We start from the raw sequence: 25,223 nt of genomic DNA, 5'->3' as shown, positions 1-25,223 counted from the left end.
AAGTTCCCAGAAGACTGTTTTATGGCTTGAAGGAATAGCAGCTTTGTTCTGACCCTTTCTCCCTGTATTATGCCTTGAACTGCACTGCATTATTGCACTTTGTATTTCTCTTATATTTTGTAAATCGCCCTGGACAAGGGCGTCTGCTAAGAAATAAATAATAATAATAATAATAATAATAATAATAATAATAATAATAATAATAATAATACATGGATCAGATTCATTTAGCTCTGGAATTGTAATTTGTGGGAATTCAGTTTTGAATGGACTAGCACAGAGATGTCAGAGATATGGCACGCCAGCAGGTTTCATAACTTTTGTATATAGTTATTATCAACTATGTGTAATAAGCAAAGTAAGAGGTTTCTAAGATATGATGCATTAATTAACACTAGAAGCGCCGACATTTCGAACTACCTACAAGTGCCAAAACCGGTCTTTGTCACCAATAGTTCTTCAACAGCTGTGATATGACAATCAAAGGTAAACCATTGTATAAAACTCATGAAGTTTTATTCATGAATATCAAATCCAACATTTGCATTTACATAACACAATAGAGTATTTAAATTGAAATATGACCATAAAACATTAATATTATTGCTATAAATAACATCTATAGACTTTTTTTTCTAAACGCGCACATTGCAGTCAAAATATAAATAACTATATAGCCTACAAGAAACAAAAAGCTCAAAAACGGTATAGAATAAGGGAATGAAAAAAGTGCAAATATTGGAATAATGCTCAAAAGCAATATTTTATAGTTCAAAACGAACTATTGCATTTATCAAAACATAATTGTACACTAAAGTAAACATTTTCAACATCATGTAAACTTTGTTTTCAACAACCACTGCTTGTATTCACTGTAGCTTTGTATTTCAATAAACAATTTACTATATATTTAGCCTGCATACCTGACAGCTTGTACAGTCCACACAGGACACGTTTCTGCACTTTCCCTGCATGAGCACGAACCTCACACTGCAGTTTGCCAGCCCTCACTTTTGAACACTTTTACTGCACGAATATACAGCATTGTAATAAATGCTCCTCCAATGATAATGTCCGTGAATCATTATTTTGCGTGCGATATGCCTGCGCTATTGCACTATGTACTACGTGCAGCAGCAATTGCGTATTGATCAGCAGAGTAAAAGCACTCTGTGCCATTTGGACCTGGCCTTTCACTCACAATGTTTTCACACCACTGGCACAAACCCACAAATGATCTGTCATTCCCAGTATTGCTGATATCCCCTGAATCAGTCATGTTCATATACACAGCATTTCCAAAACGAGCTCTCTTCAGTCTCTGTTTTGAATCCATGTTTATTTGCGGGTAATCACTATATCCACTCAATCTGAGCTCAAACCAGCAAGTGAAAATGTCACAGCCTCCCTATAGCGCACTGGATTCTAAATCTACTGATCACAGGGCATCTGAATTAACCACGGTATCTGAACCAGCTATTCTGGACAAATGTATAGTTAATTAATTACTCAGATATTCATACAAAAATGTAATTATTGTTTGTTAATAGTTATATGAAATGCTTTATGTGGCACTTATAATAGGCAATTTTGTTACACTTCTCTCTTCTACTTTTTGTAATTTTAGATTTTGATGTTTTCATGTGGCAGCATGCAATTTCTGATTGATTGGTACAGCTATTCTGGACAGACAACTGGCATTTTATAACTATAACCTGCATTCTTTCAAATGTATAATTAATGAATAACACAGATATTCAAACACAATATGTAATTATTAATAGTTAACATGAATAGAAAACATGCTTTCTATGGCACTTACTATGATGGGCTATTTGTTGCACTTCTCTCTTCTACTAGAAATGTATTCTTGTCAAAGTTGCATAGGAAAATGCTTTCTGTTCTCATTTGCTTTATGTAATAATACATTGTGTGTTATTTTCATGTGCCAGCAATGCATTGGTTGGTATCTGTAGGCCTTCTTGAATGATTTCAAATAATACATCCGCAAGCAGCCTAAATATCCATGTGTAGAGTCAAATTGATTTTAGCAAAAAATTATCTCTATTGAAAAAATCCGGCCCACTACCTAATATGAGTCTGTCACCCCTGGACTAGCAGATGCCTGTCTTGTGAAGCGCATATCAAGAGTTTTCACTCCAATTCCTATTAAAGCTGAAGCCAGCCTAGCACACAGACCATGCTTAGCAAGTTTCCATCTTGCTTAGAGTTTATTTTGTTCCTGCTCCCCTTTCTGTAGCTCAAAGTCCCGAGCGCTCAAAAGCCGGGAGAGACGGTGCCTTTCCGCACTCTGCTTTTGAACCGCTGCCAGAAGGAGTTTGAGACGGAGAAGGGTGGAGACGAGGTCTTCGAGAAGAAGCAGAAGTTGCTGGATGCATCCTTGGTGGTAAAAAAATTTGAATGCATTTTTGAAAAATATAAATCGGGTTCTTACGCTAGTCTGGAAGTCTGGAAAATGCAAGAAAAATCACCGTTATGATAGTGTGACAGTGTGTAATGAAGGGCTGTCTGTGTGCACAGGACGAGGAGTGGCAGCGTCTATGTGACGAGCTGCAGGAGGCCAAGCACAAGGCCCAGCGGCGCGCGCTAGGCAACATCAGGTTCGTTGGGGAGCTGTTCAAGTTGAAGATGCTGACGAGGACCACCATGCACAATTGCATCGTCGAGCTGTTGAAGAACCACGAAGAGTCCCTGGAGTGCCTGTGCCGACTCCTCTCCACTATCGGCAAAGACCTGGACTTGGAGAGGTCCAAGGTAAGGCAGGTCAGACTGAGCCCTGGCTAAACATCCAGCAACGTCATTGGGGCTCTAGACAGTGGTCTGAATAAGTGTTTCTGACTCGGTGGTATAAAGTGACTTCTCTACCTGCTGTCTGCACTGTTTTCTGATCGTTCTGTCTGACCTTTTCACCAGCCCCGTATGGACCAGTACTTCAGCCAGATGGAGCAGATCATCAAAGAGAGGAAGACCTCCTGTCGAATCCGCTTCTTGCTGCAGGACGTCTTGGACCTTAGAAAGGTAATGAGTGTTGGGAGAATAGAAACCTTCCTTGCTTTCAGCTTCCCACCCCCCATCCCTGTCTGCCTCTCATTCTCTCTGTCTACAATGGTCACTGTAGACCATTTCTCTCCTTCCTCAGGATAACTGGGTGCCCAGGAGGGCTGGCCAGGGTCCGAAGACAATCGACCAGGTCCACAAGGAAGCAGAGCTGGAGGCACACCGTGAGCAGATCAAGGTGCAGCAGCAGCTCTTGATCAAGAAGGACAACCGACTTGGGGGCCCTGGGGGGCCATGTCCTGCAGGTGAGGCTCAAGAACACACAGATGAGAACTCAACCAAAACCGTCCAATCGCACCACCTCATTTCCTAATGATGTCAGTGTTGGGGCGGGGGTCCCAGTCCCAAGTCTTATGTGGCTTTTTTTTGTATAATTGTTTTTGGCAACTTAAACTATTGCGGTTGTGTGAGTTATTTTAAGATTTGGAAACCATTTAATTCAATGTAACTGGTTCAATTAAGCAATAAGGAGCTCATGTGGGAGCAGCTTGAACATCACTGTGAGGACTAGATCTGTGGTTTGGAGCAGTGAGCCTCCATTCTTGGTCTCCTACCCCGCATGCCCTCAAAACGCTCAGGGCTGTAGTTCTCTCTGTGTAGCAGCGCAGCCTGTTCCTTCAGTGGCTCCCTCCCTCTTTTCACAGCTCCCGGGTCTGGACGGGCCGGTTCCGGTGCTCTGAATTGCTGCTCCGCACTGCAGCAGTCGTCCTCCACCGCTCCTTCCTCCGTACGCAGTGATGCATGGAGAGTGCCACTGAGGTAAGATCCGCAGGGGGCAGCGGATGCAGCTGGGGCCTGGTCTTTTCCTCCCCATTTTTAGCCCAGGGTCAATTTTCTGCTGTGGAATTATTACCCTACTTATCCACCATAGATGAATGACTCAGTGTTCAAATGAGTAAATTGGACTGACCTGAGCTTGACCTGTGCTTATCTCACTGACTTTGTAAAGCAATCTGTCTTGTTGCTTGAAGTTCAGGCTTGTGAAGATTCTCACCAGTGCTTGAGTGGCTTTTTCCACAGAATTGTAGAAATGTTCCAGAAGAGAGACCCCCTTTTTATAGATATTGCTCATCTAGGTTGTCAGTGGGTTCATGCTTGATTCACATCTCTCCCTCTTCCTCTGTTTTCAGGAGTAGCTTTCGCCGGGATGGCGATGAGTGTAGTAACCTCTTCGAGTGGCCGGAGCATCAGGAGCGCGGCCAGCGCGATCGCTCTGAGAGGAGAGGCGCCGGGGATAAGAGCGGCCTGGACAAGATTGCCTTGAAGAAGTCAATGTCCATCATTGGGGAGTATCTCCAACTCAATGACATGAAGGTAAGGGGATGATCCACTGCTGCACACAATAGAGGTCTCAGAACCCATAACTTCACACTGCTGTTATCATAGGTTTAATGTTTACTTATTTGTTCAGTGGATCTTGCTTCTGCTGATGCCCTCCATCACAAATATACAGCAGCAGAGCTGAGGAGAGGTCAGCGAGTCTGCCTGCAATATGATCACGTCACGAATGTAGCTTCAATAGAACAGGGTCAGTAACGAATAAGGATTTTAAATGGTAAAGGAAAAAAAAAAGTTAAAAATACAAATTAAAGCTCTTTCTACCTTCATTAGAATGTTATGCATATATTTTTCAAAAAGTTTTATTTCTGAAAATAATTATATGATTTCTAGTATCAAAAATATCATACCAGACAACAATGATAGATTTGCAAATTTAACTTTAGTTTTTTGTCAGCATAGAGTGGGTTATAAGTATTCATAGACTGATCTCAGCAAGCATATTCATGTGAAAAATTAGCCTTTTCTATTGACACTGGCACATTTGTTGAAGTTTGTCACCCAAAACATAACGCTGAATAGTGAGCAATGCTGGGAAATGTCTGAAAATGCTTTCTAGTAAAAATGATATGATTATTATTGTATTATTAATTCAAGGACACTGACTCATGTATTTTTACCAGTAAAATCTGTGTTGTCCTACCTGATCGATCCTGTTACTCGGAATGACATACTGTGAGGTTTCATATGGGATGATATCTAAAGATTGTCTCTGCAACAAAGATGTTCTTAAACACTCATTGTGTATTTAACTGAGAGTGAGAGTCACTAAATGTATCTTTTTTTTTTAATTAACAGTAAATCATCGGAAGTGAGTAGTCACTTTGATGTTATGCAATTCCACTCAAGGCATAGGCTTTGATAAAACAGTAGCAGTAAAACATTTTAAGATTTAAAAACATTAACTTAATAAATTTCAGCACATTAACTATTTTTTCAGTTATACAGGAAACATGTAAACATATGCCATTGAAAGAAATTTAAACAACAATGTTGTAACTCATTTATGACATGAAGTCAATTCAATTAATTAACATTTAAACAGATCAAAAAGTATATTGAACGTTTTGATAGCATAATTCATATATATTTAAAATGTTATGGTATTTTTGAACTTGGATTTATATATTATTGCAGGTTGGGGGGCCTGTCACAAAAAGGGCTTGTATGTAGGCGGGGTCTGGTCTTGAAACACACAGTAGGGAGGCAGGCAGAGGGTACAAAACAGGCTCGCTGTAGTTTCATTGCTCTCCTCAATGGCAGGCACAGTGTCAAAACTAACAAAACAAAACATAGCTCTGTTTGAGCACAAATTAAACATGAATGGTCCCGAACTACAAACAAAACACTAATAACAATAATAACAGTAAATGCCCGGGTCGGCAGAGCCAAAGTATAACAGGGTAAGGCAGGTTCCTAATCAAAGTCCATAGTCAAAGTTTGATAACGGCGGGAGGTTGTCAGACAGTCTGGGGATCAAGAGGGAGAATGGCTTGAGACCCTTTTTATGGACCTGGACCAGTGAATCCATCAACTATCAACTTCACCCTTCTTTCTCTGACTCTCCGACTCTCCGACTCCCTGACTCCCTGACTCTCCGACTCCCTGACTCCCTGACTCTCCGACTCCCTGACTCCCTGACTCCCTGACTCCCCAAGAGTCACCCTGGTCTGCACACACTGGTCTCTTTCCTGGTTCCTTTTATAGAGAAAGTGATGGGTGGGGCTATGGCCATCAGGAGCCCTGCTGGCTTCTGGGGTTTGGAGTCTTGGAGAGGTTTTGTAGTCTCCTCCACTGAAAGACCCGCCCTGACCCTGGCCTTGCCTCTCACACTGCCACAATATTCTCTTAAAACTTGCAAATGGCTTCATGGCATAAACATAAATTAAAACAAAACAATAATGACCATGTTGCCATCTCGTTTGTTATTTAAGAACATCCACACAAACAAAATCTGCATTAAAACTACAGAAATAATGTAATAAATATGTTATTGTGTTGATAAAACATCATGACAATGTAAATGTGATGCCTACACACTCAAAAATGCTCCTAAAAACAGTAAAAGTATAAGCAAGTCACCCCAGATAACGAGTGACATTGTTGGATAAGAGAAAGTGATTGTTTTCCGGTGTGACAAAATCGTTTTCCAGTAAGAAAAAACACAAAAAGAAAAAAAGAAAGTTTTAACTTAAGAATCAGGCAATTACTTAACCATTTATATAAATGTAATACTTTGACCTACAACTATTCAATGTTGTCTTTCACATTAAATACTTTTTTTTTCCAAAAAGTAGTATACATGCTTTTTAAGTGTTGTCCAGTATGACACAGAATTTTGTACCCTAGTGCACCTAGTGATCGAAAAGGTCAAATTATCAACATTTTAGGAGAGACTTATTAAACCTTCTGCACAGCCTGGGGGTCCTTCATGATCTTCTGAACGATGCAATGTCCATCACATGGCCAGCAAAATACATTCTGATGTAAAAATGCTCCTGAGTGTCTGTTGTCCGGATGACATTGGAAGAAATCCCAATATGGGGACAAAAGTTTCTTTCATATAAAAATGAAATGAAATTGAGAGTCTTTGCAATCGTTTTATACATTCTTGCAAACACTCAAACCTATAAGATTTTTTTTTTTTTTAATGAATTTTAGAATTTTCATTTTAGGTGTGGAAAGTTATCCTGTATGACATTTTGGATGATTGGGGATTGATAGCTCCTAAAATGTTAAATACTCATGAAAAATACTGCTATCAGTGAATAAAGATAGGAGTGCTGAGAAATATTATTCATATTAAATAACAAATAAATACTTGTAATATTTGTAATATGCTTGGGACACCAAAATGCATGCGTCATGTCATTGACCCATCAATACTAGCAGTGTGATGCCGGGTTAAAGTCTTGGCGTATTTTAGAAATGTCACTTCCAGACACTGACCACTTTAATTTAAAGGAGAATCCTCACACTACTTCTGTTTGAAGATAATGGTGCAGTTTGTCTTGGAAGCGGTCTGCACTGAGAGCTGTTGTATCTGTTGAGCATTGGAATACAGCTCCAGCAGGCAAATCAGAGATTGTGCGCAATGAGAATCTATTCACCCTGCAGCCCCCTGCCTGACCAGCGACTGACTCTCTGTACCCCCAGCCCTCAGCAGTGGGTCCCCAACGCTCCCAGCAGGGCAAGAGGAGGGAGCAGCGCAAGGTCATCACCCTGTCATTCTCGGATGAAGTTCAGCTCAACAAGGCCGAGAAGGCATGGAAGCCTGGAGTAAAGCAGTCTTCCACAGTGGGTGATGACCCCGAGGCCATTAAGACCCAGGTATGTAGGAGCAGAGGACACGGTTTGTGTTTGGGGAGTGGGAATAATAATTTGCTAGTCTAGTAAAGGGGATTGTGGGTAAACTTGGAGTCTCAGTGATGATCTGTTTTTAGTGCCATGGTGTCTGGGCCACTGACCTCTCTGATGGAGGAAAGGAACTGAGGGGCTGAATATGCTCACATGCACCCACCTCTCCAGAACAAATAAAAACACGGACTTGGCCGAGGTTTGCAGAACTAACTCTTTTTCCTTCCTTCCCTCCTCCCCCTTTTCCCTTCAACAGTTACTGATCTGCAAGATGAACAGTACTCTGAACAAGATGACCCCACAGATGTTCCAGCAGTTGATGTGCCAAGTGGACGAGCTGATCATCGACACGGAGCAGCGACTCCAGCCTTTCCGCACTCTGCTTTTGAACCGCTGCCAGAAGGAGTTTGAGACGGAGAAGGGTGGAGACGAGGTCTTCGAGAAGAAGCAGAAGTTGCTGGATGCATCCTTGGTGGTAAAAAAATTTGAATGCATTTTTGAAAAATATAAATCGGGTCCTTACGCTAGTCTGGAAGTCTGGAAAATGCAAGAAAAATCACCGTTATGATAGTATGACAGTGTGTAATGAAGGGCTGTCTGTGTGCACAGGACGAGGAGCGGCAGCGTCTACGTGACGAGCTGCAGGAGGCCAAGCACAAGGCCCAGCGGCGCGCGCTAGGCAACATCAGGTTCGTTGGGGAGCTGTTCAAGTTGAAGATGCTGACGAGGACCACCATGCACAATTGCATCGTTGAGCTGTTGAAGAACCATGAAGAGTCCCTGGAGTGCTTGTGCTGACTCCTCTCCACTATCGGCAAAGACCTGGACTTGGAGAGGTCCAAGGTAAGGCAGGTCCGGCCGCCGTGCCAGACTGAGCCCTGGCTAAACATCCAGCAACGTGATGGGGCTCTAGACAGTGGTCTGAATAAGTGTTTCGGTGGTATAAAGTGACTTCTCTACCTGCTGTCTGCACTGTTTTCTGATCGTTCTGTCTGAACTTTTCACCAGCCCCGCATGGACCAGTACTTCAGCCAGTTGGAGCAGATCATCAAAGAGAGGAAGACCTCCTGTCGAATCCGCTTCTTGCTGCAGGACGTCTTGTACCTTAGAAAGGTAATGAGTGTTGGGAGAATAGAAACCTTCCTTGCTTTCAGCTTCCCACCCCCCATTCCCGGTCTGCGTCTCATTCTCTCTCTCTCTACTATAGTTACTGACTCTTTCTCCCCTTCCTCAGGATAACTGGGTGCCCAGGAGGGCTGACCAGGGTCCGAAGACAATCGACCAGGTCCACAAGGAAGCAGAGCTGGAGGCGCACCATGAGCAGATCAAGGTGCAGCAGCAGCTCTTGATCAAGACGGACAACTGACGTGATGCGAACTCCAGCGAAAGTGTCCTGTCACGCGCCGGTCGGGCCAGAGCAGAGCAGGCCAGGAAGAGTGGACCTTTTGTGAGAACATTAGAAATGGAAGCACCAGTCCTTCTCTGGCGAAGATGACAGCTGGACAGTTATAATGGATCAACATACATTATTACATTTCTTTCCCTTCTCGCTCTAACCTACAAAATAAAATGAAAATGTTCTTCACTTCAAACTAAGACCGCTCTGATCTGTGTGTATGTGCTGTCATATATATATATATATATATAATGTATAGATATCCATACTGATCCCCAGGCTGCACTGAACACAGTGAACAAGGTGGAGTATGTAGTGTGAATTCAGTACAGGCGCACTTTCGTCAGCACTTAAGTCGAATACGTCAAGCATGACAGTTTATTTCCCCACAATGTGGTGGTTAGGAAGAGATTGGGGCATGTGATATGGGGCCCTGAACCCTTACCTGGCAGGATAACGGCTTGGTTATTAATGAATAATTGTGTCTGAGGTGATGGTTGTGTATGCGTGTGGGAGCTGGGGCTGTGAAATCCTAACCTATCTGAGAAGTTCTAATCCTCATCGAATCACTGGCGGGAAGTCCAGAGGCAACTGCCCTTGAGAAGAAGTGATACGATACAGGTGGAGGCCAATGCTCCTGTCAATGTTCAGTGCTTTGAAAACATTCAAATGCAGCAGAGCCCCTGTGACTAACACACACGACACTGGTACGGATGAATACAAGACCACAGCTGTGTTTCCAGGTATTTGGCTGAAAACCCAGCTGACACACAGGCAGGCGCCTCCAGGTCAATGTCAGTCCAGCAGAACCTGCAAAGAGAAACACCAAACCCATAAGACTCATCACACACAATGACTATAACAAGACTGTTCCAGGATTAAATAAGGCCACAACACAAGGCCAGATATCTGGGAAGATTCTGGAACAAAATAATTTGATTGAAAAAGGTAGGCCTACAATTGTGTTAGTTATGCTTCTGTAAGGTAAGGAACAATTTGTTTTGTAACTGTTTCTCTATGGTATTGTTTAGTTAAGGGAAGTTTTGTGTGTTGTATGTGTGTTGTGTGCCGTCAGTCCTCTCAGATGGTAAATTAGACTGGCAGATTCAACATTGTAAAGTCAATGAGCTTTCTTCCTTCATTCAAACATATTTTTTACTTTAGGACCACATCATAGGGATAGAAACAAAACAATGGATGCTGAAATTGAAGGATTGAACACATCTGCAGTAAAATGACAAAGAAAGAATCCTCAAGAGCCTCTCCTTCGAGAAAGGGAACACATTTTCATTCAGATCAACAACAGTGTCAGAATATAAATGTCAGGTCTAATATAATGTAATGCTCTAATGTAGTAGTAAATATTGATTCTCCTGTACTATTATCCTTACCAACAAAGGCACATAAAACTCATGAACAAATGAATGTATAACAATAATAGTAGTAAATTGGCATTTGATGTATGAAGGTGTTGTAAATGATGAGCTGTGTTCTGTTTGCCCAGCCTTTCCTCTCCTAATAGAGATCATTACTTGTAAGCCAGTCCTGCTGTTCTGATGGCAGCTGGTAGGGGTCCATGTACACATCTCTGTGACACAACACAACACGACCTGACCCCCCTCATCCCGTATCGTTTCCTGAACTATTTCACCACTTCCCTGTTCTCACCCAATTATCAATAACATGAATGATCTTATATACAAATGCTGAATTATTTATACTCAATGAAAAATAAATGCAAAATACAGAAATTTAAGTTAAATAAAACAAAGCCTTTGGTACAGCAACCCACAATTAGTTCAGGTACAAAATATTAGCTTGAAAGGTTACACAATGTGTGTTATGGTCTCTGTCTCTGTTATGCAAGTGGTGTAACTTGACTTCAGAGTAAATCTGTCTGTTTCTGTAAGTTTCCCCACTTAAATATCCAATGTCAAGCCACAACTCACATAGTGATGTGACAAAACAGCTATGAAGGAGTTTTCGAAAGAAACTGTTAAAAAAGTAATACAAAAGCACAGATCGGGAGGAGGTTACAAGAAAATGTCAAAGTCACTGGACACTGTGAAGACACTACCCAGATCAGATCGCCCATCCAAACTGAGCCACCAGGCAAGCAGGAAACTGGTTATGGATGCCACTGTGAAGCCAACAGTGACTTGGAAAGATCTGCAAACATGGTACTGCAGACCGTGACAATTTGACATTGAAAGTCTACAAAATAAGGGGTTGGTTTAGCACTACTCTTGGACTACCCAATGTTATTTTAGGCTGAGTAGTGCACGACTATAATGCTAATCAAGGCCTGTGAAGCCAGCTGATCGTCTGAACTGATCTGAAACTCCTGCATGTATGTTAGACTTACACTAGAGGGCCCTAGAGTCTCACTTCTAACAGTTGAATTCACATGTAACTGAAAAGCAGAGTTAGTGGAATGTAACGTAACTTCACTCGGTAGTTATGACACTATGGTGGTACATCCATTCAATATAAACAGTGTTTTAATATATCTCCATCACCCTCATCCTATATCTGTCCACTGCTGGATGAAGGCTGCCCAATATGTTTCCACTTGCTTCGATCTACAGCTTCTCTTTTCCATGTCACGCCTGCAGTGTATGAGTTCATCTTCCCATCTTCTATGTGGTCGTTCAATAGCTTGCTTTGTCCATCTTCAATCTGTTCTTCTTGCAATGTGCCCAAACCATTGCCATTTGAACATTTTCACTCTTTTAATTATGTCACATATTTTGGTTTGTATTCAGTTTTTTTCTCTTTTTATTCCAAACAGACATCTTTCCATGCTGCTTTGTGTCGTCCGCAGTGTCAGTATCATTTTTGCATTAAGTGACCAGGTTTCAGGCCCATAAGTGAGCCCTGGTATATGCATCGATCAAATACTTATATTATAGATCTATATCAAAACACCACAAACTACTGTCTGGAAAGTCTGTAGTATTTTATTGTCAAAGTTTTATGTTACAATCATCACACAGACCGAAAATTAAAACCAATCCAATGATGAACCATGACTGACAGGTATTAGAAATAAAGGCTGAAGACCTGAGGTCCAAACATATAGTTAGAGAGTCAAGAGCAGCATGGAGAGGATATTAAAATATTACTATAATAATATTATTATCTCTAAACAAGGTAAACACCTTGACATGACTTTTAATTTTATTTCCGTTTTTGTTTTTGTTTTTAACATACATCACTCTTACAGAGTTTTAGGTTTGATCCAATATCTACTTTGAATTATACTTGGTCTATTTATGCTAAAGTCATCTTCTGACCTATTCTGATATATTCTCCACCACAATACCACCAAACGTTTCTACCATACACCACCTCAATTCCTTTCCGCGAGACTTCATGCCAATCACTGGTATTTCTTGGCATCATAAACCAAAATACCAAAGAAGCAAGGTGTTTCTCAATGGCAACTATTATTTTAAATGTCATTTGCCACATGCTTATTTCTTGCTTTAAAATAATATGGACCAGCATAACATGTTGATATTGAATAGAGTATAGCTGAATTAATTTAAAGTCCTAAATCATTGTAGCCTGCCATAGGAACAAGAAAAATTATTATACATAGATATACACATAAATATTACTACTACTTCTACTAATAGCAATATCGTGACCAATAATTCTGTACTTTTCGACGGGGACATTTTTTTCATTTTCATTAGAAAAAGAAAATAAATTAGGGTTTTACGTCCAAGAGACAAAAACATAAACATTGCTTTGTGAAGAAACTACACTAATGCGCACTGTTGAAAATGAAACGGGATCAATGTTTCGAGGAGCATGCGTTTCAGTTGGGAGTGATTTCATAATATATCTACACCGATTTACAGATTAACATCCTTCGGTTCAATCCAACCACTTTCACTTACCACTGACACAGTCGTGGCATATATGTATTGAATTATTGCTGCAGAAGGAGCTCCGAGCTCCTGGCAGCCCCTAGCTGCACCCAGAGCCCGCAGTCTGAATGACACAGCGCCGCCGCTCGCCGTTGCGCTGCAACACATTGCGAGCTTTTGGTGCGTTATTGTGACAGGCAGCCCCATCCTCTCCACTGGCCTCCCGCCTCCTGTTTACTGGCATGTTAGTCCCCGTGGGATGGAGTTACTGTTGCAGATTAGTTTCCATCTGGATGTTAGTCTGACCCCCCTTTGAAGTCTCCCTTAATGAAAAAGCAGCATCTACAATTTGATTGCAGCCGGAGAGTAGATGTATCCTCTCCGCGCCAGCCTTCACAAAAGAGCCATTGAAAGCCCCGGTGCCAAACAAAACCGAATGAAACATCGTATTTCTTCTTCAAAATCTTCTGTTTCTGGAAAGCGTGTGAGTCGTCCAATTGTCTGTAAAGGTAACTTTGCAAACATGCAGCTCAAGTGGATACGGGTCTCTGTGCTCATGTTTGCGCTCTCCATCGCGCAGTGCCGGGGCTCCCAAGTCAAGGCTGCCCGACTAGACCGCTGGGCGAAAACCGGACTCCAGTACCTGAGACTAAACCTGTGCAAGAGGGTCTCCTCCTTATCCGAGACCGAGTGCAGGAGGCTGGCGCAGCTGTCCCAGACCGGGGTGGCCGTCTACGCCTCGGAGCCCAACTCCGGGGAGAAAGTCCTGGCCATTCTGCCCGACTCGCCCGGCTCCATGCCCGGTAGAGCGGCTCCAGGACTCCGACCATCCCCGGGTCTATCCAAGTCAGAGGCGCACGGAGACCGAGTGCGGCACTTGAATCAGTCGGGAACGGCTTTCCAAGGGGGCAAGCAGGGCTTCATTGTGGGCTCGGGACTGGAGGGGGGCAAGAGGATGCCAGGGCTCGCCACAGAGCTTTTCCCTGGCGCCACTGCGCATGACGCAGTGCTGGCTTTGGACCCGAGTCCGGGAGAAAGTTTTGGGCACCCTATCATTCTTTTCTATATCGATTTCAACGTGAGTAAGAAGAAATGCGGACACAGAGAGGGGATACATTTAGGTAACTTCTTTCATTCACAATTGACTTTCAGGGATAACTCCAATTAAAGGTGGAAAGGTAAACTAAACAGACTGAACCCTGATATGCCTACACATGCCTACATTGCGAAGTCTATTTGAATAGTATTGGCATGGGTGTCCCAGCAGCTGTGCCATGGACCGGGTCCCGTACAGGGAGTGCCCTCCTTGCGCTATGTGTCTGTCCGGTCCGGCTCTGTATTAGATGAAGCGATTATTGAAAATTTGAAAACTGTCGGAAAGTTTCGGTTCTCGGTCGTTTGACAATATTGGAATAGATGCACCGACTGTAGAGTCACAATTCCCAATACATGAGATGTTTTACTGCTAACAGATGAAAATGTTTAAGCAATACTACTATTTTTGAACATGTGAAATCTCTAGTAACACACATCGTTTCTGCAACATTTCATAACGTTGCTGCATCGTTCACTTGTTACCTAGTATATTTTTTTAGGTTTTTTTTTGGTTGTTTTTTATTTTTTAACCTATCTTAACCAAGATAGCAAGGGATAATATTTGGCAAATTAATTAAATAATTGCCTTGGGAAGATACCCGTTTCGTTCCATCTGTTTTTCTTTCTTTCTTCAATGCCTTACAACAAGGGTTAAGCCAACACACTAAAGGCTTGAGCTCTTGATTTATGAAGGGGCGTAAACGCAGAAGCGCACTGACATCTCTTTCAAAACCGGCTCCTTCTTTCTGCCGCTTGCTAAAGTGCAGCCTGATGCTTATGCATGTCATTTTCAGACGCACTGTAAAACTAAACTAAACTTTATTACAACGCTTACAACGCGTTTATTTATTATCTAATTAGCTTACACAATTTTTTTATTAGGCTTCCATGCACGAAGTGCTGGAAGCCTATTGTTTTTGTTAGGCTTTTTCTTGTTATACTCTATTTTCTTAAAATATAATAAATAATCTTATTGGTGTAGTGTTCATTATACTGCTGCTAGTCTACAATGTAAAGAAAACTAACAGTACTGTAGTCCATTTAAAGCAGCCTAGTACTTTTCTGTTCTCAAGTTTGTTTTTGTTCTATCTTTTTCTTTTCTTTTTTGAGCTGAACTAACAGCGCATAATAGTTGTATAATTAGCAACAACATTACCCCAGAAATCCTTTGATCATCACAGAATTATAATGCTCGGCATGTGCTATCTATATGGGCTTGCTTCAGGGGGTTAGAGTTTACAAGGGTTGTTCAGATCATGTTGGGACTTGCAGGAAGTTACTTGGTCAGGAAACACTTGACAAAAAAAGTTGCATTGCTGCTTACAAGTTATTTCGAAATATTAAAAATGAAAGCTGATGTTTTCAGTTTCCTGTATGTTAGAAATAATTTCTGATTACAGTTTGCTTTGAATCCTTTCCATATTAACTGGGATGTGAATGGTTATAGTGACTTTAAAGTTACAATTCCAATGTGCAAGGATAATATGAAAGGAAATGTGGCACCTGTGCTGGCACTGGTATTGGATTGTTTTCTGAGAAGCACCATGACTGCCTTTACTGTGAAGTTTCAACATCAATGCTGGCAGTATTGATGACATCAAGTAGACAAAGCAGAATAAGTTACCAATGTGATAACATACCTTGCCTGCCCGGAGGCCTGTCTTTCATTCCTCAGAACACGTGTGTGAGAAACTGGAACAGCAAATCAGAGATTTATATGCAATTTCATTCACTGTACTAGAGCAGGAGCTGTACAAAGAATGGCACAGTATTTTTCTCTTTTAAAATGATTGTAGCAGTCATTAAGACCAGTTAGGTGGGTGGGCATACATCTTATTAAATACACCATGAACAGGTGTCATTTTTTGTTGTTGTTGCCTTGTCCTAATTGTTATTATGTTTTATGTAATGTTAGTTATACGACTATAAATGGAGGCACAATTGCTTTTAAAAACTCAACAAATGGTTTGCTTCAGGGTCTTTGTCAACTAATTATGTTTAATGTGTAGAGTTTTAATCTTTCTTTTGAAAGACTTCTCTGATTTGCTTTACAACTTTTTTTGTTTTGTATAATTGGTTTATTGGTTTTCTTTATTGTTTCGTTGTTGTTTAGCCAAGTGCACGTTACCAACCTACATTCTCACCTGGACTTACCTGCACCTCGGTTCTCTATCTCAGTATTTAAGCTGAGAGAGATCATTGGAAAATAAAATCACCATTATCATAGGCTCGTTTATGAGAAGATGAATAATTAGAATAGGCAAGGCTTAACCACAGCATTGCACAGAGTAAAATAAGTATTTTTAAACAGTATATATTATACATGCAGCGTAATACATTTTTAAATTACTGTCGAAATAAGTGACAAATGTGTTATTTTTCTTTTCTTTTTTTTCCCCTTAAAAATTACTTTGAAATATTAAAATACAGAAAAAGTTTTAAACTGGTGGATGTTGTTCCATGTGTCTGTACGAAACACTTACCTAAAGTATTTATTATCACATTAATATAATAATTTGACTGGTTACAGCGACCCGTGTCTTCTCTGAGTACATACATACATACATACATACATACATACATAACTTTATGCTTGGATGAGTTACAGATTATAAAAATAGAGAGGACGGAGCAGTGGCGGTGAGTGAGCAACACTCACGACAGCTGAATACTTACTGCTCGTAATACAATTAGCATAATCTATATGACACGTGCCAAGGTTGGAGTTCTTGGTGTTTTTGTATTAATTGTTAATTCGTTTGTATTGTATGTATTTTGATTAGGTTTAACTGTATTTAAATGGATATACGTGTTCGATTGGCTAGTGTTAGTGTGTTGTTTATTTGGCTTTAGTATGTATTGTTTATTTTATTTTCCTGTGCACATATTTCATAAAATACAGTACAATATCCGACTAATTAGTTAATATTGCAATGATTTGCAATCGGTAAAGTTTAAAGCCAAAATCTTTCTGTACACACATTTTACACCCTAATAACTTGTTCACGGGGTTGATACTGTGGAAGAACCCTTATAGGTTCCTATTAGAACCTTTTACCAAAAAGGGTTCTTAAATGCTCCCTTGTGTTTACGACAGAACTCGCGGTTCTTAAACGAACCCTTTAATGAAAATAAACTCACGAAGAACACAAAGGCTGCATAGATTGCTATACGTGGCTGCGACAAACAAAAAAGCATTATACCTCGCACTGAACAGGTCATTTTTACCATTTAACTTTCTTCCAAATTAAACCAGCTGTGCCCCTTTTTCCTGAAACTGAAACAAACTGCAGTTAATTTCTATAGTTAGCTTATGATTGAAATAGGGTGTTTCTTGATACTGCATTCTACAGAAATGTAAAGGCAAACAAAGTAATTTTTGATTTACTATAGTTACAAGTTATGTGCATTATTTTCGTTATTTTTTAAATCTATGTTTTATTTATCCTATTATCAAACTAGGCTTATTTTGATGTCATGGTCTGACACTTATTCAATCCATTCCACACGTAGTGCAGCCGCCTTGTGGTAAACATATGAACGACAGCTCATTTAGGCAATCTGTAGTGGTGGTGGGTTAATATAGCCTAAATAAGCTGTGTTACCCACATTAAAGGGTTCAAATATTTTTTTGCGGCTCCAGGAAAAGTATTTTATTAATTATTATGTCACAAATGGCTCTTCCAGTAGTAAAGGTTGCCGACCCCTGTGTTAATGCTTTATCTGTGGACGTTGGATCTTTGTGTGACGCTAATTGTCTCACCCTGTACATTTCTATGGGGCGCCAAATGCAAAAACAGCGCACACTTTTTTCGAGTATCTTTTTTCACACACTTGACTTAAACCTTGTGTTTTTTTCCGCATTTATAAAGATTTGTTTTTTAAAATAAATACTTAAATAAATGCTTAATCTCCGTTTCTGAAAAATAAATATTTATCGTTTGATTAAATATTTTACTAAATCCTAAATCTGAATCACAAAATAAATATAGTTTTTAAATAAATATTTAGTCTAAATATAAATGTTAAATATAAATATAAATGTTAAATGTAAAAGTTAAATATAAATGTTAAATATAAATATTAAATCTAAATATAAATGTGGAGTATAATAAATATATAGGTAACATGCAAATCCAGCCCCGCCCCTCCGGTCAGGTCAGCCTCTCACAGCAGTGGGCGGGGCTTCAGTAACCTGTGTAATGGGAGCTGCGTTTCGGTGCATCGTCGGGCATCAAATTGTCTGATTGTGTTTTCGTGATGCGGTCAGTGGAGCTAGTGGTCACTAATGCTAATGCTAACACTAATGAGTGGACACTGGCACCCAGTAAAACTGATCCACTGAGTGGACACTGGCTCCCAGTAAAACTGATCCACTGAGTGGACACTGGCTCCCAGTAAAAACTGATCCACTGAGTGGACACTGGCTCCCAGTAAAACTGACCCACTGAGTGGACACTGGCTCCCAGTAAAAACTGAATTAAAAACAATCACCGAACTGTGGATGTGGAGGTAAGGTCAGGACAGGGTTTATATACAGTGAGCGGCCAGCAGAGCAGAGGGCCAGGGTTTGAGAATAAACTCGCAGAGAATCGTTTCCCCCTTTGAAACACTGGCCCACGATCACACCAGCATATTGGATTGATAATAAATAACACACAGTCCTGGTCATCAGTGGTCCACTCATATTAGATTGATAATAAATAACACACAGTCCTGGTCATCAGTGCTACACTCACTGAACAGGGTCTGCCTGTAACCAGATGCATTGGTGGATACCCATGTATAAAACACTCAATATATGAAAGATCGTTTGACTCAGACAAGTCACACCCCGCCCACTGCTGTGAGAGGCTGACCTGACCAGAAGGGTGGGGCTGGATTTGCATGTTAGGTATATATATTTTTTGCAAACTCCACATTTAACATTTATATTTATATTTATATTTAACATTTAGATTTAACTTTTACATTTATATTTTACAATTATATTTATACTAAATATTTATTTTAAAACTATATATTTATTTTGTGACTCAGAGATTTAGGATTTAGTTAAATATTTATTTTTCAGAAAAACGTAGATTAAGCATTTATTTAAGTATTTAAAAAAACGAAATCTTTATAAATGTTGAAAAAACAGATTAAGTATTTACTAAATGTGGAAAAAAACACAGTTAAAAGTTAAATCTGTGAAAAGAGACACTCGTGTGCGCTGTTTTATATTTGGCGCCCAATACATTTCCTGGTAATAAGCATCAAGATCTTTGTAATTATTATTTTGACACACGAGTCAGTGGGAAAGGATACCGGTGCTCTTTTCAGTCCACCAAGGGTTCGCTTAGAAGATCAGGCTGCATGATGAAGCACACTGAGTTGTATTTGAAGCCATCTGTTAAGCTGTGTGTGTTCTCTCAAATCTATCACTTCAAAATGAGGGGATTTATGTATTATCGTTTTACCACTTCAAGAGCGAGAGGGGAACGCTTTAAAGTCAGTTTTGAATTTGGTTTTGACTCCAACTGCTAAACAAAGCAGTGAGACCAACGCAAGAAAGATGATCTGTGAAGAGCAAAGCTTTCGTGGCTTGTTTTGAAGTTGCTACTGGGGCTGAGGAGTCTTTCCACTGTCAGTGTGTACTGTTGCATTCGCTCCAACTCACGAATGGCAATTTTTCCCCTTCTTCTTCATACACTCTGGTGCGTTTCTAAGCACAGCTGCTGCTCTTGTGTGATGTGGTTTAGATCTCGTGTAACAGTGTCCCTGTTATATCAGATTAACATCAAGGGAGAGCAGAGGAAAACAAACAGGGCAACTTTCAGACATGAAGGATGTGCCCCACTTCTCTGAATAAACTGCAGCTAACTCTCCGTACTGTGACTAAGTTTAGGAAAACAACTTGTGACTAAAATTTTTGGTTTTTGGGCTTGATGGTGATCCACAACTCGCCACCAGACTAAACTGAAATTACTTAAATCACACGCAATTGATCAATTTTTCGTATGATGACAGATCAAATATGCAACATCCCAGCTCCTTGCAGGGACACATAATAAAAGGGCAGTATTGCCTAAATAGAAAATATTTACACTCTATATCATTGTTTGTATATATATCAAGTTAAGTTGGCAAACATCTACACATCATCTGACATAAGGCTGGATTTGAACTTTAAGAGAGTGCTCCTGATCTCAGCTCTTTACCTGTATAAAAGACACCTGGAAGCCAGAAATCTTGCTGATTGATAGGGGATCAAATACTTATTTCACTCATTAACATGGAAATCAATTTATAACTTTTTTGAAATGCATTTTTTTGTTGTTGTTGTTATTCTGTCTCTCACTGTTAAAATACACCTACCATTAAAATGATAGACTGATCATTTCTTTGTCAGTGGGCAAACATACAAAATCAGCAGGGGATCAAATACTTTTTTCCCTCACTGTATCATATGCTTTCACGTGATCTACAGCTGCAATTGCATGTTCAAAAATTATAATAAATTAGTAAGACATGATCTGCCTCGTCTAAACCCATGTTGACAATCTCCAAGAATATGGTTTTCATTAAGATGCTCCTCTATTTTCTGTCTAATCATTTTTTAGTGATGCAGGTGAGACTGATTGGTCTGTAATTTCCTGGCTCAGTTTTGTCCCCTTTCTTTTGGATTGGTATGACATTTGCTGTCTTCCAGTCAGTTGCACATCCCCTGTTCTAAGTGTCATTTGGAATAATTGAGTTAGCAGCCTATAAATAATTTCCCTAATTTCTTTAAGTACTGTTGGAAATATCCCATCTGGCCCAGGTGATTTGTTTGTTTTTAATTCTGCTAGTCCCTTTAGTACCTCCTCCTCATTTATCCTGATCTCTCTTAGGGTTTGACTGGACTGATTGTCAACCTGTGGCATGTCATCTGTTTTTTCTTTTGTAAAAACCTCTGTGAAATACTCATTTAGAACATTTGCAACATCTTGTTTATTTTCCAAGATACCTCAATTTTTGCCCTTTATCTGTTTCACTTCCTCCTTTATTGACCGCTTGCTGTTGTAATATTGAAAAAAGCTCTTTGCATTGGTTTTAGCTCCAAGAGCTATGTTTCTTTCTATTTCCCTCTTTGCTTTCCTGATCCCTTTCTTAAGATCTCTTTGCAGCTCAACATATTCTATGTATTTTGCTATACAACATTTTCTTTCTCTTGATATTTTTTTGCATACCTCTATTAAACCATTTTGGCCAGTGTTTTTTGGTCCTCAATTTGATAAGTTTTGGTACAAATGCTCCAGAGCCTCAAGTAGTATATTCTTAAAATATACCCATCCATTTTCAACTGACTCTGTATCCAGTGTGCTCCAGTCTAACTCTTCTAAGTGCCGTCTCATACCTTCAAGGTTTGCTTTTCTAAAATTGTAGACCATTGTTCTAGACTTGGACCTTGTTTTTTGAAAGAATGCCTCAAAGCTAACCATATTGTGATCACAATTTGCCATTGGTTCTCTAACTACTGTCCCCCTGACTCTATCTTGGTCATTTGAAAAGATCAAGTCAATACATGCACTCTCTCTGGTTGGTTCCCTGACAAATTGAGTTAGAAAGCAGTCATTTAGCTTCTGTAGTCCCCACTGGGCTTTCCCAGTCTAAGTTAGGGAAATTGAAATCCCCCATTATAATAGCCACATCCTTGCTACAAGCAGTCCTGATTACACTGTACAATGAAGGCAATCATTCTGCAAGCCTGACACTCAGAATAGCAACTTGAAAGAAGACCAGACTTAGCAATGATAGATGTGACATGGGGGTTTATATACAGGGCAGGAGATGGAAGGTAATAGTGCTAGGCAGTGCTGAGCGAATGGGAGTTTGAGGGAGGTGAGAGAGTGCACTGGGTTTTGAGGAATGTAGAATAACAGGTATAAGGGGTTTAGAACTGTAATATTAGTCCTCTATCCCTTATAGATAGCACTTCACAGTTTTTATTATGCTTCTCGTGCTCTTGATCATCTTCTCCTTGCTCCCTTGACTGTGACCCTACATCTTGACAGCACTTAGCTTTCACCGTCCAGGATGTAGGACCTCACTTACTGTACTTGTGTAAATTGTAAATTGGATTTTGTAAAATGTATTATTTTGAATTGCTATGTTTTAGCTAAATTGAATTTGTAATGATTGATGCCTTGTACTTAACTGTATTTTTGCACTTATGCACTTATTTTCGCCCTGGATAAGGGCGTCTGCCAAGAAATAATAATAATAATAATAATAATAATAATAATAATAATAATAATAACATGTGTCTTTCAAGATAATTATTTGCAATAGCCCTTAAAAACGAAAATGTGTGATTTTTGGAGAACGTAAAACAAGTTAATTAATGTGTTGTGATTGTAATTGAACTACAACGTTTTCTATTTTCTGTAGCATATTGAAATGGATTTATATTTGTGCCTTTCTTTCAGTTGCAACCCTGGGGGTGTCAAGCGAACTTTGCAGCAAATAAGAGTAAAGTATAAGAACATTGTTCAAAATGGTAAGGTCATAAACACTTTATTTGCCTTCACAGCTGCCTAAGCAACACCAATTCAGAGGTATAAGTGTTGAAATGGTCAAACTCAATATAATTCTATGTACTTTTACTCATTAGCCAACAGGAAAAAAGTGGAGCAGAGGAGGACAGGAGGAAGGCCCCCACCACCAGCCAGAGGACAAAATCTCTGCATGTTCTGAGAGGCCTCTAGAGGTACTATTCTTTAACATTGAGTCTGAATTGATTTGGCCACATACTAAAACCATAACCTCCATATACTTTAGCAGGATATGGTCCCTCCCACCACTGCAACTTCTGCCTCTGCTGAGCCTTCCACCTCAAGAGATGTTAGTAAAGTAAGTCTAGCTATACAGCATTTTATGGGTTTGCTTGTAGCTGTAGCCCATGTCATTTAAAACTGACTCAAGTAAAATAACCTTCCGTGTTTATGGCCTTTAGTGAAACCTGTCAAATTATGTTTTGTATTCCCTTTCAGGTGGATGTCAAAGAGTTATATAAGCGCCACCTGGAAGTGGAAATTGAAAAATCGAAACTCCAGATGGAGCATATCAAATTGAAGATGCAAAAGACTGAGTTGGAGATCACTTTACTGGAGCACCAGTTAAAGATGGGAACACTGGACCTTGTTCTACAATGGTATGAAATAATGTGAAAGGACATCTAGTTGATGTCTTGTTTTTTTTTTATTTGCAGCAAATCAACAACAAATAAAAGTGCCTTCTTGACAGTCTCAAGTTGTCTTTGTCATAAAGCATCATGCAGCACAGACTTATTGGGGGGGAGGGGGGAGGAATGAACAGAATCTTTTACATTAAGGTTACACTTGAAAATAATTGATATGGCAATAGTGTCTTGCACAGCCCTGCCATCTATGTGGTCCTGGATGTGGCCAGTGGGGTCATCATCAAGGGCCAATGGAGCAACAGGGGGGGGGGGCTTTCATGCCCAGTGTCATCTCCACCCTGGCTCTTGTCTTGGCATGGGCTGTGTTGAAGAGCATCTGGGTTCCAGGAGCAGGGTCAGGATATGGGGTCAGGATATGGGGTCATTAGAAAGGGCAGGCAGGGGTACCCCCTATCCACAAGCAGATATGCATTAAAGTGCCCTCTATTGTCACAATTACACAATTTCCATAGGTTGCATAATTTGTATACATTTTACTGTTCTCTGCCTATATGGTTGATTCTGTTGCAGAATACTTTGCATATATCAGTCCAAGAAGTAGGACTGAAAACCTACTGCTTGGTTTCAAATTAGCAATGTGTCACTATCAAGATATACTTTGCTGAAATCTTCAGACTGACAAAATTGAAATTCATGGCCCCCTACATGGATCATAGGCAACTGTACAATACCTGCAATTCTGTAAAACTCCTCTCTAATAGCATCCGGGGATTTGTAGCCAGGGAACCTAACAAAAATGTGCAAAAAAACGCTTTAATGCAACACACTCTTCTAATAGCCCTGCATACCGTGGCTTCTCCGACGTGTTCTGCATCACCTATATTGTACAGAAAGCTTCCATTGGCAAAAAATCTAAAGGCAATGCACAGTGTCTGTATTGGTGCGAGTGCAAATCCGCATTGTGTGACGTTGGAAATGTGTGGCTTCAGCAGACTGCTGCGATAAACGACTGACTGCGCAAAAAACGATAACACTCATGAAGATATAGCTCTGAATGAGACAGGAGATCTATTTGAGGTCTAACAATTCTATCAAGGTGCAAAGCTTGAAGAACAATGTGCACACCTATGTCAATTGGATTTTCTTCAAACGGACAGGCCATGACGTGCAAGGGACTGATTGGTTGACAACCCATGTTTATATGTGCTTGGTCAGGCTTAGCTCAAGTTAACCTGCCAGATAGCAGGTTAGTTTCAGAGGATGTGTTGTCATAGTTACTGATATAGAATTACTTTGATCTAGGTTTGTGGAACAGCAAAATTCAGGATTCCCTCAAATTCTGGCTCAACAGATCTCGATTACTTGCTAATCCCACTTTCTGGAATACCCCCCAGGTTTCACAGCCATACGTGAGCACTGGTAGTAAGCATTGATTAAATACTTATCTCTTCAGACAAATGGGTAGATTTCCTTTCAACAGTGTGCCATTTCTTCCACATGCACTCCATCCCTTATTTACTCTTCTTTTCGGTCTTCCATAATACCGCCATCTGCCTTGATTTGCTGTCCAAGTTAGACATGACTTAACTTCATCCAGTATTCGTAACGGTTCCACTAGGTTGGGCGCCAGGTGTGATAAGAGCACACCAGAAAAGACAGACAGTAAGGAGAATTTGTAAGAAATTGTGGAAAATCACCAGGACACATGCATAGTGAGAGCTGGGAAACAGGAAGCAAGTTTGGCCAGCTAGCCAAAGCATAAGAACTATAGGGTCAAAAATTGCACACACGTTTTTAGTTTTCAGTTGAGAAGTAATTTAAATAAAGAAAAATAAAGGAAATTACAATAAACAGAATTCAAAATCGAATTCAACATTTACATTGAACAAACAAACACTGTCCTGGTCAAAAACAA

At 40.1% G+C, this 25,223-nt stretch overlaps 1 non-coding gene across 1 annotated transcript; it reads left to right on the top strand.

The window, feature by feature from the left end:
* The first annotated feature begins 7,836 nt into the window (after positions 1 to 7,836).
* LOC136712028 (small nucleolar RNA SNORD66) lies at positions 7,837 to 7,912 on the top strand. The gene has a single exon (XR_010804800.1). It is a non-coding gene; the product is annotated as a small nucleolar RNA SNORD66 (small nucleolar RNA).
* Positions 7,913 to 25,223: the final 17,311 nt, after the last annotated feature.

The sequence above is a fragment of the Amia ocellicauda genome, chromosome 16 (genome assembly GCF_036373705.1).
Source record: "Amia ocellicauda isolate fAmiCal2 chromosome 16, fAmiCal2.hap1, whole genome shotgun sequence".
Classification (NCBI taxonomy): domain Eukaryota; kingdom Metazoa; phylum Chordata; class Actinopteri; order Amiiformes; family Amiidae; genus Amia; species Amia ocellicauda.
This window is presented reverse-complemented; position numbering and strand designations above follow the sequence as displayed.